The 15,556-nt window shown below is 41.8% G+C and overlaps 1 protein-coding gene across 2 annotated transcripts in view; it reads right to left on the bottom strand.

Moving 5' to 3' along the window:
• The window catches only part of IQCM (IQ motif containing M), a 370,600-nt gene extending 361,029 nt beyond the window's left edge, over positions 1–9,571 (bottom strand). Inside the window, exons 1-2 of one of the 2 annotated variants that reach the window (XM_029076889.2) lie at positions 9,405–9,571; positions 6,791–6,888 (exon numbers count right to left, since the gene is read on the bottom strand). The gene's annotated coding sequence lies outside the window, so the exon portion shown is untranslated. The remainder of the gene's footprint in view (positions 1–6,790; positions 6,889–9,404) is intronic. The other variant, XM_029076891.2, reaches the window with a different exon arrangement.
• Positions 9,572–15,556: the final 5,985 nt, after the last annotated feature.

The raw sequence follows: 15,556 nt of genomic DNA, 5'->3' as shown, positions 1-15,556 counted from the left end.
GCCTAGTGGATAGAACATGGCCTTAAGAGTCAGAAAGACCTGAGTTCATTCATTCATTCAATAGTATTTATTGAGCGCTTACTATGTGCAGAGCACTGTACTAAGCGCTTGGGATGAACAAGTCGGCAACAGATAGAGACAGTCCCTGCCGTTTGACGGGCTTACAGTCTAATCCTGGATCCATCACTTATTTACTGTGTGAGCACGGGTAAGTCACAACTTCTCCGTGCCTCAATTACTTCATTGTAAAATGGGAATTAAGACTATGAGCCCCATGTGGGACACAGATTGTATCCAACCTGATTAATTTGTATCCATCCAAGTGCACAGTACAGTGCCTGGCACATAAAAAATGCTTAATAAATACCATAAAAGAACTTTCTATTTTTACAGCCCCCAGCGAAGACTCAATTCTACTACAACTAATTTAATGTTGTGATGCTATGCTTTTACTCTAGCAGAGTATAAATAATAATTTAGTGAGGTTTTGTGTCCTAGTCGATTAGACTGTAAGCCCGTCAAAGGGCAGGGACTGTATCTTTTACAGATTTGTACATTCCAAGCACTTAGTACAGTGCTCTGCACATAGTAAACGCTCAATAAATACTACTACTATTGAATGAATAGTATATTTCATAAAGGGTTTTTTCCAGAGGGTCTGGAAAAGATTGCAATTTGTAATAACATGTAAACCTATGGGAAAATATACTCCATGATACAACCATCAAAGATACAACCACATTTGAATAATACACCTGTATTGTGGGGTACATTTGTATTATATGACTTTCAAATGTTGTTTTAAATGTTAATGTCTAAAATTAAATGGAAGCATAATCATTTAACTATTTATGTTTATTTGCTCCTAAATTGAGGGAAGAGAGCCATATCTCGTTCCAAGAACAGCTAGATATAGATAAAAGCAATACACTGCAGATTATGGAGTATGTAGCTAGACCCCAAGAGTATTTATGGCAGACATGAGCATCAAATTCAGTGTGGTCTAATGGATAGAGCACAGGCTTGGGAGTCAGAAGGACCTGGGTTCTAATCCCACCTCTGCCAAGTTCCTGCTGTGTGAGCTTGAGCTTCTATTTATTGCCATTGTTCTTGTCTGTCTGTCGCCACCGATTAGACCGTAAGCCCGTCAAACGGCAGGGACTGTATCTGTTGCCGACTTGTTCATTCCAAGCGCTTAGTACAGTGCTCTGCACATAGTAAGCGCTCAATAAATACTACTGAATGAATGAATGAGCTTGAGCAAGTCACTTCATTTCTCTGTGTCTCAGTTACCTCATCTGTAAAATGGGAATTAAGACTGTGAGCCCCATGAGGAACATGGGCTGTATCCAACCTGATTTACTGTACCTACCCCAGCACTTAATAAAGTGTCTGGCCCATAGAAAATGCTTAACAAATACCATAGAAGAAAACTACAGCATAAGAAGCCAACAAGGTTAGTGTCCGTCTACTACTAGAAGACGGTGTGCCAAGACAGTTTACTGTTGTCCTGAGGATTCAAGAAAAGAGTTTTGCTCTTTGTTATAGTACTGGAAAATGGAGTTTATTCATTCATTCAATAGTATTTATTGAGCGCTTACTATGTGCAGAGCACTGTACTAAGCACTTGGAATGTACAAGTCGGCAACAGATAGAGACAGTCCTTGCCCTTTGACAGGCTTACAGTCTAATCAGGGGAGACAGACAGACAAGAACAGTAGCAATAAATAGAGTCAAGGGGAAGAACATCTCATAAAAACAATGGCAACTAAATAGAATCAGGGTGATGTACATCTCACTAAACAAAATTAACAAAATAAATAGGATGATAAAGATATATACAGTTAAGTGGACGAGTACAGTGCTGAGGGGGTGGGACAGGAGAGGGAAAGGGGGGAGAAGAGAGTTTAGCTGCGGAGAGGTGAAGGGGAGGTAGAGGGAGCAGAGGGAAAAAGGGGGGAGCTCAGTCTGGGAAGGCCTCTTGGAGGAGGTGAGCTTTAAGTTTAGAGGATGAAGCCCTCTGATTATTTTAATTTACACCAGAATCTATGGCATCCAAGGAACACAGAGTGTCTCTGCTTTGTATAGTCTTCTCAGAGGCATCTGGCTATCTCCTGTTCTAAACATGATCATTTTCCTTTGCTTGCAGGAAGGAAATTGGAAAGCAGCCTTAAAATGGATAGCAACCAATTCAAAATAAAGACACAATTTGTACTCTCCCAAATGCTTAGTACAGTGGTCTGCACACAGTAAGCTCTCAATAGATACTATTGATTGATTTGGCTAGATTGAGTACTAGGTAGCAGTCATTGTGGGTACATGAAAAGGTTCTCCACATAGCTATCAGCCACAGAATGCTGGCCAAAACTTGAGCTAGTGAGTGCTTGCAGTGGAGAAGAGAGTAGAGAAAATTTGCATAGGATTGGAGTACCAGGATCACAGCGACCACAATTCTGAAAATGTTGTGGTGTTAAGGAGGAATGATGAAGAAATCACCTGTGTCCATGTTGTGCCACCCAACCCTGGCATGCAGTCTGCCCTGTCTGCATGAAGTGAGAAGTAGAAAATTCAACATTTTATGTTGGCTTGGTGCATATTTGTGTTCAGAAATAAAATGTGAGCAATGCACACTGCACAAAATAAAATCAATTTAGAATAAAATGACTTTATTAGGAGCTATTTCTACACGATTAAAATAATTTAGCATAAGGCTGAGAGTAAACGTAATTGTTCTTTTATACATTTGAATAGCTCATTAACAGAAATCAAAGTGCTCATTAAGAAACCACAACCACTCTTCTTCTTCTTGAAAAAAAAACCTCAATACAACTGTACAAAATAAGAGTCTGAAGTTGTAATCCTAGAGCTAGGAAACGATCTGTAAATGTGATCCCTGATTATTCTACTTCGTTGTTAAATTTAATAAAATAAAACTGGTCGTTCATTTTGTAGTAGAAATTGTAAAGAATTGCCTGGAGAAAAAAGCAGTATAAGCTATAATGTAAGAGTAAAGTCATGTTGTGAATTTCTAGAAGAATAATAGAAATATTCTACTTGTAATAGAATAACAATCATCTATATACGGTTTCACATATGTATATAAAAATCTATATATGGATTTCTATATGTATATAAATATAGGTATTTATATAGTTAACTATATATCTATACATATATATGGAGAGAGTTAGAGAAAGAAACAAATTACAAAAATGAAATGAGAATTATTTGGGATTCAGTCATTTCTCTTGCACACTGTCACAGTGCTACATTTTACCACCAAGTTCTTGAGTGAGATCTTTACTTGTGTTTAACTTTCCACAGTTATAAAATGTACCCCACCCACATGTGCTTCCATCACTATCTCCTACAATCCTTGTCCTTTGCCTGCAAGATGGAATGAAGTAAATAGTAGGTTTTTAAATGATTTTAAATGATTCTAAATTATTTTAGAAAATACCCAAAAAGTGGTAGTTCACTAGTCAGTACTGATAGAATGAGAATTCCATTTTAATTAGCAATGCTCCACTAATATACCATATTCATGTAGACGAATCACACTTCAAAAAGATAGAAAGATGGATGCACTAAAGAGTAGAAGGGCAGACATATTAGAGTAGGCCCTAGTAGAAAGAGCTCAGGCCTGGAATTTAGGGAACCCCACCCAGGTAAACTGCTCACTTCATTCATTCAATAGTATTTATTGAGCACTTACTATGTGCAGAACACTGTACTAAGCGCTTGGAATGTACAATTTGGCAACAGATAGAGACAATCCCTGCCCACTGACAGGCTTACAGTCTAATCGGGGGAGACAGAGGGACAAAAACAAGACAACTTAAGCACGATAAATAGAATCAAGGGGATGTACACCTCATTAATAAAATAAATATGGTAATAAAAATATATACAAATGACCACAGTGCTGAGGAAAGAGGGGAAGGGTATGGGGAGGAGCAGAGGGAAAGGGGGGAAAGGGGGCTGGACTGACGGTCATGTGTTGAGCCCTTCTGGGAGGGAGTGGAATTGACATTATCTGACTTGAAGTGAGCTGCTCTCTCTGTGGTCTCTACACTACACCTCTCTGGGAGCAGTTGCAGTATTTATTGAGCGTTTACCCTGTGTATAGCCCTCTCCTAAGGGCTTGGGAGAGTACAACATAATTGGTAGACACATTCCAGGCCCACAAAGAACGTAGTCTAGAGGGAGAGACAGACACTAATATAAATTATTTCTTTGTACATAAGTGCTCAAAGAGTACAGATGCTAGTGTGTTATCACCCACGGGACAACCTCCTTGCTCACGCTTTATATTCTGTCTGAAACTCCCTGCCCCTCACATCCAACAGACCACTGTTCTCCCCATCTTCTAAGTCCTTAAATAGGGAAGGCCTCCTAGATGATTTCAGGACTCCCCACAAATGACACTTCAGTACTTCCATGCCAACAGAGAACTTGAGTTCCCTGGCAATTAAATACCTACCTTTTTATTCTATCACTTCATCATACCTCTAATTTATTATAGCCTCCCCTGCTAGATTACAAATTCCTAATCATGTCTACTAATTCTATTGTACTCTCCAAAGCACTCAGTAAAGTGCTATGAGAGAGATGATGCTCAGTAAATATGATTTATTAATTCCTTTTCAATTGCTAGGGATAACGAGAAATGTGAATCCTTCCAATAGCAGCTTTTTTCAATTATCATGAAAAACCACTAAATTTATATTCAAGAAAGCTGTTTCTTGCCCTAAAATTACTTCTTTGTGAATTGTAGTTTCTTGTGACTAGGGCAGGGTTTATGTCTACTAACTCTGTTGGGCTCTCCCAAGCACTTAGTACAGTGGTCTGCCCACAGTAAGCACTCATTAAATTCCATCAACTGATAGGTAATGCTCTGTTAATGACTTTAGAGTTGGTTTAAATTTAATAAATTTTAGTTAATTTTCCATTAGACACTGAAATGCTATCCTGGATTTTACCCTAAGAACAACTATGTCTCATTACAAAGACTTAACTCATCACCATCTTCAAATCATGAGCATCATTATTATCAATATCCTCCTCTATGGAGCTTGATTTGCCATGTTTTTAAGAAAGCATAAGGTCACGTGGGGTTTCACAGGACAAAGAATCAACCTAGAGCATAATGACTTTGCTGTGTTTTTCATACAATTTTGCCTAAGCAACACCGTAAGTCTGAATTCATGACTGCAACAAAAATAAGAGCAAACTAAGAAAATTGATATGCCTTGTAAGAGCAAGTTGCTCCTTTTTCCTTTTGGAAAGCTATACTGTTCAACAGAACTAAGGCTCTGCCACTGATTAACACTGTGGCCTTAACTAGGTCATTTCTTCTCTCAGTACCTCAGTTCTTAGAAAGGCTACACCCTAAAAATCCAGAGGACAAATAGTAGTCAACAAATTTTTGTAAATGCCTACTTTATGTTGAGCACTGAACTAAGTGCTGGGGGAAAATATGCAGATGGAAATTAAATAAAGTCCTTAGTCCTCAAAGTAATCACAATGTAAGGATAATGGAGGAGAGGAAAGGCCACGAAAGGAAGGATGAAACCAAAAATGTAAAAGGAAAGAATCACACTATGTACAGTGAGAGGGATAAAGCACTGTGGATAGAATGGCAGCATTTTGATCCACTGGTGTTCAAAGTCCAACAGTTATGGTTGGGACTACAGTTATAGTCAGAGCAGCTGTACCAACCTTCCCAGTACTCTGAAAGCTTTTTTGTTATTTTGGGGTTCTTTTTCGTGGCATCTGTAATGCCTTTACTATGTGCCAGGCACTGCACTAAGTAGATACAAAGTAAACGTGGGGTACACAGTATTAATCCCCATTTTATAGATGAGGTTCCTGAGCCACAGAGAAGTTAAGTGATTTGCCCAAGGTCACCCAGCCAACAAGTTACAGAACCTGAATTAAAAACCAGGTACAAAGCTGGGAATATTGGCCCACAGCTTCTTCCCCCTTACAGCTGTAGGCGGCCAGGGAAATGGGTATCTCTAAATTGAGGTATCCCCTCCATGGTGTGGGGAAAAAGGAGTGACTCACGTACACACTCCTCTGCCTCCTCACCTTCATAGCTCCTGAACATCATTACATTCCTTTCCCATTACCTTAAAGGGTCAGGAAATGAAGCTCTTTCCATCCATTTTCATGTTGCACTAAAGTCTGCTCTTTTTTAGGTAAAGGAACCTATAAACGGACATGTTGATTCAGCTGTTTGTGATCATGTCATCACCAAGGATATGACATCACTTTTACTGGTCCATCTTTACAATTTGGCAACCAGACTCACTGCAGCACCAGCAGATGAGTTGATCTTGCCAAGTTCAGAGATGGTACCGATAACCCAGTTGGGAACAGAAAACCTACTGATTAAAATTTAGCTCACTAGGATGAAACATTTGAAATGAATCATTTCATTTTCCAGCATGTCCTATCATTGCTGCCTGCACAATAAATCACATTCATACAACAGAAAACAGCCCCCAAAATGTTTAAGTTGAAACATTTTCTCAGATATTGTAGCCCCCATTTAATAATCCTTGGCCTTAAGTATCTAATTAATCTAGGTCTTTAAAAAATCCAGATAAAATTATTGAGGGAGGATTTCTGGGATCAAAGGCTCAGCTTCTGGCTGTTGCATGCTTCATGTCTCCACAAATTGTCAACTGTAGCACTATTGCCCTGGTGCTGCCTTGGCTCTACCGTTGCCATCCCTATTTGCCCAGATGAACACAGTTTCAGGGATGAGGGTGGCTGTGCCTACCTGCTGCCTGATAAAGGGGATGATGGAGGAAAGGCCACAAAAGGAAGGATGAAACCAGCTGGAGTCAGGCAAGAGGATTGACAGCCTCTGACTGGAGTCTGCATGGAGATAAAGTAAGACTCTAAGGTTCCCCCTGCCTCCTTTCACAGTCCCTGCTTCCTGTATAACCTGTCAGGGGAGAGTGTGGAGGTTCTAGTTGAAGGGGTGTGGCACAGAACTGACACTGATGGAAAAGCTAGGGCCTCACTTTACCCCACACTCTCACTACATGGGTTGCTGCTGTCTGGGCCCTGAATTGTTTGACCAGACCCAGGTGTCTTTGAGTTGTTGATATAAAGTCCTTATCCCCAACTCTTGAACCAGATGCCATTCAGTAAAAATGCACCATTAGCACTGAAATATGACATGACCTCCTTCTCAACTCTCCTGTTAGCTCACCCTTAGAATTGACAGTGGACAAGTAATGAACCCTAATAGGAGATCATTAAGACTCAGTGACGTCTTCTCCTCCCTGTTTGTGAGTACAAGCCTCCATTTTGGCTTTTTGCTAATTGCTGAGGTGTGGGAGTCCAGTGGATAAAAAACGAGGCAGGGAAGAAACGGAGGAGTTTAGGATTAAGGAAAGGGAGGAGAGAAGGAGAACTAATAATAATAATAGTAAATAATGGTATTTGTTAAGCACCAAGGGTCAGATACTGTACTAAGCGCTGGGGTAAATACAAGCAATTCAGGTTGAACATAGTCCCTGTCCCACATGGCCTCACAGTCTTAATTCACATTGTACAGTTGTGGTAACTGAGGCAGAGAAATAAAGTGACTTGCCAAAGGTCACACAGAAGACAAGTGGCGGGGGGGATTAGAACCCAAGCCCTTCTGACTTCAAGGACCATACTCTATCTACACTGTGTGATGTCATTATGTCGTGCTACATATGACATCATCTGTACATCATCTGTTGGCCTCAAGTTGCTTCATCTTGAGGCCTAGGCTTTGTTTGATCAAGTCCTGAACAAGAAGAGGTGACAGTTACCAAGAAGGCGGCTCATTTTTCTCTACAATCGCTGCATTTTTTATGGAATGTGTTGAGCATTTACTATGTGCCAGGCACTGTACTAAGCACTGGCTTGCACACCAAGTACCCTTGTAATCACTAAAGAACTTAGCAATTTCAAAATGTCAATTCCATTAGCGTTTCAAACCAAATTATAACACAAGAATTGGTCTTTTTTCAACTACAACGCCTTATCTAAGAATGATGAAAATTCCATAGACTAAATAGAGATTGTCAGAGTCATCTGTAATTTCATCTAAAGGGGAAATTATTTTATTCACTTAACTGTATTTCAAGACATAAGCTAGACAACAAACCCACTGTAAAAGGTGAAGTTCGTTATCTAATTTAAAAGGGACACCATGAATGGCTCCAGAAAAAACAAATTGAGGCAGAGGAAGTGGTGGAAGCCAGAAAGGGACAATTTTTAGTGTCTATGACTTGCAGCAACAAAGGATTGCAGGAGAGATGATCAGAGTCAGCTCTTCCGGTATTTGGGGGAGGAGAGTCATGAAGTCCAACAGGAGAGCCCCACTCCTCTGCTCTCTACTTGACCTTTGACCACTCCTCCTCAAAGTTGCCTGGCCCTCTTTCCCTGGAGCTTCGGATACTCATTGAGGGAATAGCAAGATGCTAATTAATCAGAAGAGACTCCTATGATTGTCCAGGAATCTCTGATAACCAACTTCCCTGCTTTAACATAATAGGCTTATTTGTGTGTTTACAATTTTTTGTCTACTTTGGAAATAATATTATTGTAATTTTCACGAGTCATAAAATCTCTAATGCCAAGATTTAATTCTTAGCAAGTGAAAATTGCATATTTTGCAAAGACAGTCTAAGTATTTGAAAATGAGAGTAAATATTTACAGGCAGTCACTGCAATTATTTTTCATAGGGTGACAAGTTCAGAACTCTAGGTGCTCTCAGCATGATGGAGAGATTGTGAGAAAGATAAGCAATATCATTGTCAATGTGAAGCAGCTTGGCCGACTGGAAAAAGCACAGACCTATAAGTCAGACTGAGCAGGATTTCAATTCCAGCTCTGCCAGTTGTCTACTGTGAGACCTTGATAAAGTCACTTGACTTCTCTGTATCTCAGATTGCTTATCTGGAAAATGGGGATTAAGACTGTGAGCCCCATGTGGGACAGGGAGTGGGTCTATTTTGATTAGCTTTCGTCTATCCCAGTGCTTACTACAGTGCCTGGAACTTAGTAAGCACTTAAATACCATTAAAAAAAGTTCATTGGTATATACTGAGCACTGACCTCCCTGCTTCCTGTCTCTCCCCATTCCAGTCCATACTTCTGAACTAGAAAATCAGAAAGAGAACCCAAAATAGAATCTCCCAAAACCTTATTTCAGGCTGCCCTAGTGGCTGATTGGCATCATGGCCAACTATTTCCAGTTGAGTTGCCCAATCCTCACAAGCGGATGGGCTTGGAAAAGGCACAATTAAGGTAACATAACATCCCTCATACCCACCCAAAACAGGCAGAAAGCCTGTTTCATTGCCCCATATAGTTTGAACTCTATTCCCATCCAAAGGTAAATGATTACCAGTTTTGAGCAGTCTCGGGGTTGTAGAGGTGACACTGTGAATGCATAAGGGCTGTGTGTAATCAGCTAGGCAAAGCAACCCTACTGGCTGTTCATGCCTGGCTCTTTAGGGCAAAAATTTCTCTGGACTCCCCCAAGAGTTTGCTATTCACTTGGCTCCAGTAGACCTCGTGACTTCAGAATTTGTTGAAGAAGTTTGAAGTGTGGTTGCCAAGGCTACCATAGTTCCACAAACAGTTGCTCACATGGAATCAGAAGCATGCAAGGTAAGAGGGGGCAGTGATCACTGCTTCCAATTTAGCGTCATGCACACTTTTTAGGAAAAAAAAATCGTTCCTTAGCTGGAAATTTTCGAAGGCCAAAATAGGATTGGCATTGATAATTCTAATTCCTTACCTTCTATAGATCTGGAGACAGCTGATCAGAAAACCAGTGCCAGAGCAAAAAATTATTTCCAGATTTAACCAAGTGAAAGTGAATCTTCACAGAAATCTTTTCTACCAATTCCTTAATCACCAACCACATTTCCTAATGTAAGAAATGCTTGTTTCTAGGTTTCATATTCACTCTGGTTTTACCCAGTACTCTACCGTGATTTTAAAGCTGCTTTAGTAGCATTCATGGCATACTAAACACTTGGGAAGATGTGACAAATAAAAGATACAATCCCTACTCTCAAGAAACTTACAAGCAATAAAACACATCTAATATTTTAACAGAAAGGTTATTGGTCGGTTTCCAACCCGCCAACTGCCAGGGCCAGAAACATCAGGAGATAGTCTTTGTGAGGGAGCTTCAGGAGAGCTGGAGAGAGACCCAGTCACTGGGAGCTTCGGAGGTGCCTGGTAGAGCTCAGCAGCATGGAATAGTGGATAGAGCATGAGCCTGGGAGTCATAAGGTCATGTGTACTAATCCTGACTCTGCCACTTTTCCGCTGGGTGACCTTGGGCAAGTCACTTCATTTCTCTCTGCCTCAGTTACCTCATTTGTAAAATGGGGATTGTGAGCCTCACATGGCATAGGAACTGTGTCCAAATCAATTTGCTTGTATTCACCCGTCTGTTTGGAACAGCGCCTGACAAATAGTAAGCACTTAAATACCATAATTATTATAATTATTATGACCTGGGGCTCTCATGGCCTTCCTTCTCTTTCCCACTCTGGATAGACTCTTTCCGCCTGTTGTCCCATCTTCTCACCAACCCAGTGCAGCCTCAGTAACTTGAGAGGACATTTGGACTCATTAACTCAGTTTAGGAAATGCTCAGTAATGTGAAGACTGGGACTTAGTTTTATCTCTAGAACCTGCCGGTCTTTGGAGAAGCATCAATCTGCGGGCTCATTACACTTTAAAACAGAGCTCAATTACTCTGGAACTTTAGCTAAGTGCATTTCTTGATGAATTTATAAATCACACAGCACATAAGATCTATATGTCATATTTATGCCGTACTTACCCAAAATATATTTACCATTTCATTACCAAAAGGAGGAGAACTGTTAACTGGTAGAAGGTGAAGAGACAGTAATGGCCAGAAGACAGGTTTAAGAAGAGGCAGGAAATGCCATAAGAGTTCAGCCACAAGGAACTTCATCTGTTGTCTTCTTAATGGCTCCCCAGAGTCCCCAACAGAGCCAGTCTTTTCCCTGAGCTGGAACCATGTCGTAATCTACTTTCCCAAGTGTTTAATAAAGTGCTTGGCCCACAGGAAGTGTTCAATCAATAAAATTGATTGCTCCTTGTAATGATTAACAAGTAGAAGCAGTGTGGCTTGATGAGACAAGCACAGGCCTGAAAGCCAGGGGACCAGGGATCTAATCCCGGCTCTACCATTTGTCTGCAGTGTGACCTTGAGCAAGTCAACTTCTCTGTGCTTCAGTTTCCTCATTTGTAAAATGGGGATTAAAATCTACCAACTCCCACTTAGTCTGTGAACTCCATGTGGGACATAGGTTGGGTCCAACCTGCTAATAATGGTATTTGTTAAGCACTTTCTGTGTGCCAGTCACTGTACTAAGCACTAGGGTGGATACAAGTAATTCGGGTTGGAAACAGTACCTGTCCCACATAGGGTTCACAGTCTTAATCACCTCATCTGTAAAATGGGAACTGAGGTACAGAGAAGTGAAGTGACTTGCCCAAGGCCACACAGCAGACAAGTGGAGGAGCCGGGATTAGAATCCCTTCGGACTCCCAGGCCCGTGCTCTATCCATTATGCCATGCTGCTTCTCTATCTTATCCACCCAAGTACTTGGAACAGCGTGTGGCACATAAAGAGCACTTATCAACATTAGTAAGTAGAACATCAAATCCTCTAGGAGTCTGTCAAAAAAAAGTTAAAGGTAGCATGGTATCAGGCTTCAGAGCTGAAGTTCAGAGGACGCTTCTCTCTGGTTACGAGCACGGATTCCCCACAGCAACCACATTCAACAACTTGAGCAATTCCAACAGTGTCACTTACACGCTAAACTCGGATTTTCCAACTTAAATTCTTCCCTCATTTGTGGGAGGCTTTCATTTTGAGTAAAGCATTAGAGACATTTTTCATACAATTTGTTTTAATCTTCTAATTACATTTTCTTTATTTATAATGCCCTACAACTCACTGCATTGTTCATAGTAATGAAGTCACTGAATTTGGGTTGGATCCAAGCCACAGCCAGGCTCTGAATTCTAGGAAGTCACGTGATTGAAGGTCAGCTAAAATGAAAGTCAATGCCCTATCTTCCAGCACCAAACTAAGGGACTGCCTTTAGTAGATTTTCTCTCTCATCTTCAGAAGACATGCTGCTCCTTGATCATCAGACCATATTTCTCCATATTATACCTTGTGAAATATATTCCTGAAACATCTTTGAAGGCTTGTCTGACCCTGGGGGAAAATGTTCTCTGGATTAAACAATAAAAATCTCACCCCCAGCCTATCTCCCACAGACAGCATTCTCCTCTTCCTCTGGAAAGAGTAAAGCAGCATTGTATGTAAAGAAGCTTCAGTGAAGATTAAAAATTAGAAATTGTTTGATAAACTGATGCAGGGAGAAAGGAAAAGTCAGTAACAATGAATTTCATGCCTTAAAGAAAAACTCCCTCTTCTATTAGGATAATTTGGTAAGGGAGACAAATGAACAGTGGAAAATGATTAAACTTTTCATGGCCCAGACCACTCCAAAGTCAGCTTAAATGTTGTCTCTTCATATATAGCAGCATTCATATATATACGCCAGTACCCACAGCTATATAAAATAATAAGTCTTGCATTCTTCTCTTTCCAGAGTCAAATTAGGACATGTGTCCCTCCCTCACCCTCCCAGGTACAGATAGAAAAGAAAATGACTGGATCATGTATGGTGATTTCCTGCTTTTTCCTAAGAAACTCAAGAAACTTTCTAGGGCTTATTCAATATAATAGATCCACATCGCAAATAAATAAGAGGCAGATATTGAGTCAAATTTGCTTATATGAAAATTGAGACCTCAAAGTTTCCTCCAAGTACATTCATCCCTGTCTTCTTCCAGATTCCCAGTCAACTATTCTACCTCAGATTTCAGATTTTCTCCGGTATGTCTGGGCTTTCATTTTTGTTCAGCATACGAGTGATGTTCCGTATGACTCAGTCACCCCTCCCGCAGCCCCAGCCACCCAGCTGGGAGGGTCACAGCTTCCACTCTTCCCCACGGTACCAGAAGCAGCGTTGGTGGCATTGGCAGTTGTCCATACCTTCTGGGAGAGCCCCAGCTGTAGTAGTCCATCCTGGGATCTCCCTTGCCCCACCTCCCTATTCCCCGGCACCATCCCCTGATAGGAAGAATGGGTGACTTCCTAATTTTAACTATGCAGATCAAGAGGCGCTATAAACCTCTTTTTCATGGGATCATCTTCCAGCATTTCACTTAATGCTTCATAGTGAAAATAATAATAATAATAATAATGATTATGGTATTTGTTAAGCACTTACTATGAGCCAGGCACTGTTCTAAGTGCTGGGCTAGATACAGGGTAATCAGATTGTCCCACATGGGGCTCACATTTTTAATCCCCATTTTACAGATGAGGTAACTGAGGCATAGAGAAGTCAAGTGCCTTGCTCAAAGTCACAGAACAGACAAATGGCGGAGCCTGGATTAGAACCCACGTCCTCTGGCTCCCGAGCCCTTGCTCTTTCCACTAAGGCGTGCCACTTCTCACCAAGCCATGCTGGGCCAACCTGCGGTGGAACTGTTGGGTTTCATTTTTCCTCAGATGGGGCTGTTTAGAAGAGTCAGCAGTGAGGTGGAAAGCACACTTGCATGCCTGTTTTATCCTGATGGAAGACTGAGTGGGCGAGGGGATTTCAGCTTGTTTATGGCTTTTGAAAGCAGACCTGGTTGACTCCCTCCACAGCTCCAACACAGCAGATTCAGCCACCCAGCAACTGCCCCATCTCCCATCACTGGAATTGTAAGCTCACTGAGAGCGGGAAATGTGTCATATATTGTATCGTCCCGAATGCTTAACAGTTCTCTGCACACAGTAAGTGCTTGATAAATGTGATCGACTGACTGAAGCCTTCTTCCCCCAAGTGGAAGTGAAAAGTGGAGATGAGATGTGGTCAGAGCAGGTGGTAGAGGAAGCAAAGGGGCCAGAAGAGAGCCTTGTAACTATGTACAGATAGATGGCCCATAGTAAGAAGAGAAGTGGCGTGGCCCAGTGGAAAGAGCCCGGACTTGGGAGTCAGAGGTCATGGGTTCGAATACCAGATCTGCCACTTGTTAGCTGTGTGATTGTGGGCAAGTCATTTAACTTCTCTGTGCCTCAGTTACCTCATCTGTAAAATGGGGATTAACTGTGAGCCTCACGTGGGACAACCTGATTACCCTGTATCTACCGCAGTGCTTAGAACAGTGCTCTGCACATAGTAAGCGCTTAACAAAAACCAACATTATTATTCCGATTAGACTGTAAGCCTGTCAATGGGCAGGGATTGTCTCTATCTGTTGTAACTAGACTATCCCCTATGTCTCTCTTTCATCCACCATCTTTCTCCTCCACCCAAGTCTATCTGTGGAAATCCAAACTTTGTGGCCCAGGAAGCAGAAACAGATAGGCCCAGGGAGCCTAGGGCAATGAAAACAGCAGGAGATATCCATCATTCTGTACTATTTATCCAACACCTGTCATGTGCAGAGCAGCGAGGCTTAGTGGAAAGAGCCGGGCTTGAGAATCAGAGGTCGTGGGTTCTAAACCTGCCTCCACCACTTGTCAGCTGTGTGACTTTGGGCAAGTCACAACTTCTCTGTGCCCTAGTTACCTCATCGGTAAAATGTTGATTAAGACTGTGAGCCCCACGTGGGACACCCTGATTACCTTGTTTCTATCCCAGCACTTAGAACAGTGCTTGACACATAGTAAGCGCTTAACAAAAGCCATCATTATTATTATTATTCCTGAACTAAGCATTTGGGAGAGTAGCATCGAATTAGTTAGTAGTCATGATCCCTGCCCTCAGTCTAGTGAGGCCAATCACAAAAGAGCTGCCCCTGGTTCTTCCCTGCCTGCCATGGGGCCATGATTCATTGCTTCAGCACTCAGTTCAAGGGCTGCTAATGTCCCTCATTATCCAGCTCCTGCGCCCTTAAACACACCGTCCTCATTTCTCCTGTCTCCCCCTCACTGCCTGTGTGATGGCAGTGGCAGGTAGGGAGCAGGAGAGGGTGTAGTATGGCAGGAGGTGGGGTGTGGGAATGAGAGGAAAAGAACCAATTTGCCCTGGTGAAGGGGCCGATTCACCCTCTGTCCTTCTGGGGTGGGAACAAAAGAGCTTCCCCAGCTCACCCAGCGGCCCGGAGGGGACAACAGGATGCCTCTGGTCCCTACCTATGAGAACCACACCCTTCAGGCAACTGGCAAGGAATGGAGCAACCTCCTGGTTTCCAGGGTAGGGAAAGGCTAGCCATAGCTAACAATTCACCAACTGTATTTGTTTAGCACTTACTGTGTGTAGAGCACTGCACTGCTTGGGAGAACACAATATTGTATTGAATGCAATACAACATTGATTCTCCCCCAACAGCTTTGTGGGTGAAGATAATGGCATCACCCCAATGGTGCCAAGATCATGAAGACCATCAAAACGAGACCAATCATGGATACCTACAATTATTATCATAAT

This window comes from Ornithorhynchus anatinus, chromosome 12, assembly GCF_004115215.2.
Source record: "Ornithorhynchus anatinus isolate Pmale09 chromosome 12, mOrnAna1.pri.v4, whole genome shotgun sequence".
NCBI lineage: Eukaryota > Metazoa > Chordata > Mammalia > Monotremata > Ornithorhynchidae > Ornithorhynchus > Ornithorhynchus anatinus.
This window is presented reverse-complemented; position numbering and strand designations above follow the sequence as displayed.